Source organism: Elephantulus edwardii, unplaced genomic scaffold, assembly GCF_000299155.1.
Source record: "Elephantulus edwardii isolate Elephantulus edwardi_28Jun2011 unplaced genomic scaffold, EleEdw1.0 scaffold00081, whole genome shotgun sequence".
Taxonomy (NCBI): domain Eukaryota; kingdom Metazoa; phylum Chordata; class Mammalia; order Macroscelidea; family Macroscelididae; genus Elephantulus; species Elephantulus edwardii.
The window spans coordinates 14,123,373-14,127,146 of record NW_006399831.1 but is presented as its reverse complement, the minus strand read 5'-3'; the positions used below and the strand labels follow the sequence as shown (position 1 = coordinate 14,127,146).

The 3,774-nt window shown below is 38.2% G+C and overlaps 1 pseudogene; it reads left to right on the top strand.

Moving 5' to 3' along the window:
- The window catches only part of LOC102876072, a 7,576-nt pseudogene extending 5,019 nt beyond the window's left edge, over positions 1 to 2,557 (top strand).
- The last annotated feature ends 1,217 nt before the right edge of the window (positions 2,558 to 3,774 follow it).

Sequence of the window (3,774 nt, the reverse complement as noted above, 5' to 3'; positions counted from 1 at the left end):
GGTTTTTCAGGATACTTGGGAAATTGTTCATGTTGTGCATGGCTTCTAGAGTTCTTCCAAGCTTTTCTCTAATGAAGTTTATAGTCCTTGGTTTTAATCCTAGGTCCTTGATCCACTTTGAGTTGCTTTTTGTGTATGGTGTGACATGTGGGTCTTGATAATTTTCCAATTTTGACACCATTTGTTAAAGAGGCTGTCATTTATCCAATTAACTGATTTCATCTCTTTGTCAAAAATCACTTGACCATAGGTAGATTAGGATTTGCGTCTCTCTTGTTGCCAATGATTTTAAGCAGTTCTTCATGTCTCTGTTGGCCATCCAAATGTCTTTCTCTCTGAAAAGTCCTTTGCCCATTTTGTAATTGTGTTATCATTCTTCTTCATGTAGAGGCCCTGTAGTAATGTGTAAATTTTTGTTATGAGACCCTTGTCTGAGATGGTCTTGCCAAATGTTTTTCCCGGTCAGTATGGTTTCTTTTCAACTTATTGAAAACATTTTTGCTGCACACAGGAATTTAATATTTACAAGGTCCCATTCATCAATTTTACCCTATCCTTATTGTGCATTTCTGACAATATTTGTCAGCCTATTTATGCCACAGGATAGGCCTTCTTTTTTTTAATAAATTAATTTGTTTATTTTTCATTTCAATGGACATCTACAGAGATTTTGGAATTCTTTCATTGTTGCACTTTTCTCCCCACCCATGCACCCCCACTTCCACCCCCAGGATAGGTCTTCTTAAGGTGCTCTGCTGGCTTGTGGCAAGAAGCTGCACTGCCATCCCTAAGATATGTTGTTCGAACCTATCAGAGCTCTATGGGAGAAGGATTAGCAATCTCCTTCCCATTGATTAACTCCCTCTAAAAATGCACTGGAAGGTCAGCTATGAGTCAGTTCTGACTTTATGGCACACAATAATAGGCCTTCTAAGCTTGGTCTCATATTGTCTCTTATGATCTTTATTTCTACTTTTTTTCTATTTCCCCCCTTTTTTAATTATCAATTGATTTTTTTCACCTTAAAGACCAGATAATACATAGAATACATAGAAGTACATAGAGGAGAGATGAATCAAAGTTAGTGAAGAAACACTTGCAGTTTTTTACTACACTATCACCTTTTATTTGGAAATAGAATGAGAGAAGGAAATCGGTGACGATAAGACAGAAGAGAAAGGTGAGAAAAGAAGAAGACAACGATGATGAAGGGACACCCAAGAGTGAAGATGTAGGTTCACAGTGGTAAGGACAAGAAAAAGAAAACCAAGAAAATTAAGAAGAAATACATTGATTTGAAGGAACTGGATAAGAGTAAGCCAATTTTGACAAGGAATCCTGATGGTATCATCCAGTAGGAATATGAAGAGTTCTACAAGAGCTTAATGACTAGGAAGGCCACTTGGCAGTCAAGCACTCCTGTTTATCCATCTCCAGTCTCCCTTTTAGCTCTTTGAGAAAGAAAAGAATAAGAACATTAAACTTTATGTTTGCCATGTGTTCATCATGGACTGCTGTGTTGAGTTGACACCAGACTATCTGAACTTCATCTGTGGTGTGTTGGACTCTGAGAATCTATCCCTCCAGATTTCTTGAAAAATGCTGCAGCAGAGCAAACTCTTGCAAGTCATCTGCAAAAACTTCATGAGGAAAATAAAAAGGCCCTAAACATCATCAAGAATTGCCTTGAGCTCTTCTCTAAGTTGGCAGGAGACAGGAAATTCTGAAGCTTTGAATCATGAGTACTCTGCTTACCAGAGTTACCGTTCTGAGTTACTTTGCTATCACACTTCCCAGTCGGAACATGAGATGACTTCTCTCTCAGAATATGTGTCTCACATGAAGGAGATCCAGAAATCTGTCATTATTATCACTGGTGAGAGCAAAGACAAGGTGGCAAACTTTGTTTTTGTGGAATGAGTGTGAAAGTGGGGCTTTGTGGTTGTGTATTGAACCTTTTGATGAGTATGGTGTGCAATAGCTCAACAAGTTTGTTGGGAAGAACTCAGTTTCCGATACCAGAGAGATAGAACTACCTGAGGATGAAGAAGAGAATAAGGAAATGGAAGAAAGCAAGGCTAAGTTTAAAGACTTCCATAAGCTCATGAAGGAAACTCTGGATAAGAAGACTGAGAAGGTGACAATCACCAATAGACTTGTATCTACCCTGCTGCATTGTGAGTAGTACATATGGAGGACAGTCAATATGTAACGGATCATGAAAGCACAGGTGCTTCAGGACAACTGCACAATGGGCTATATGATGGCTAATAAGCACCTGGAGATCAACCCCAATCATCCAATTGCTGAGATACTGAGGCAGAAGGCTGAAGCAGACAAGAATGACAAAGCTGTTAAGAATCTGGTGGCGACGCTGTTTCAAACTGTACTGCTCTCTTTTGGCTTCTCCCTTAAAGATCCCAGACTCACTTCAACTATATCTAGGCTTAAGCATTGATGAAGATGAGGGGATATCTGAGGAACCAAGTGCAGTTGTTCCTGATGTGACCCCCTACACACACTTGAGGGTGACAAGGATACAGCTTGCATAGATTAAAAATTTCTACCTGTAACACCACCAACCCTACCACCCTGTATACCATCCCTGTGGTTCCAACAGTAGACTTGAATCACCCTATCCTGCCTGGCTCAATGTGCTGATAACTAGTGTTTTTCTTCCTGACCCTGTGTGTAAGGCAGGATGTAAAGGCCTTGGGCCTCCTCCCCTTCCTCAAGAATGAAGTTGGATGTTGTATATTGTGAGTTTTCTTTGTTCTGAAATTAAAGTATGTGAAATAAAGATGATTTTTAAAAAAGAAAATGATGTTGAAATCATTGCAGCTTCAATTCCTCTGGTACCTAAAAATATTTTCCCTTTCTTACTAAAACTCTGGAAGCGCTATTCAACTCAATCATCACTCATAATATTGCGTCACTTGACACTAATCACTGATGTGAATAAAATGTTCAGAAACATAACCAAGTTGAGTGCACTGAATAGCACCGGCTTCCTCAAAGCTTGCAGCTCTTGAATGTCTAGCAACCTGTTTTCAGAAAAATGCCTGGTAAACTCAATTTGCCTTATAATTTCACAGCTCCACTTCCACCAAGATTAAACTACAGGAATTCATTTCTTTACTCCGAGGAGAAATTTATCTGTCACTGGTTCGTAGTCTGCAGATTTTATAGGGGCAATGAACTAAAGTATATTGTATATTAAACTATAACCAGGCAGTAAATTATAGGAAGAAAAACAAAAGCAAATTCTGCTGACCAGGTTGATTTTTTCTTTTACTTTTTAAAAAAAATAAATAATGATACCTCATTGAGAATGAACAAATAGTAAAACATTTCTTAGAAATTTGCCATCATATTTCAGCTTTATTTTGCCCATAGTTAGTTCAGAAATAAAAGTAGTATTTGAAGCAGTTTCCACATGAGAAATGTAAAGTTGAGAGAAGCTGATGTACTAGCAGTTTGTAATAGTTACCAAAAAATTCTGTTTCAGGAATTCAGGATTTTTCTTTTTTTAATCCATGGACAAAATGTAGGGGAGAGGATCAAATGCAAATATTTCAACATCCTTAGCTTTTTTGAAACTGCTGAGTGCTGACAACAACATATTTTAATCATGCAATTCACATTTGTCAGGGAAATGTTTTAGCGAAGGAAGGTGAAAGAGCACTATTATTAATAGAAATCAATCCTTTCCCAAATAGGTCCCAAAGCGCATTCCTTGGGAGCCTGGGGCCGATTTACAGAGTTGATGGCAAC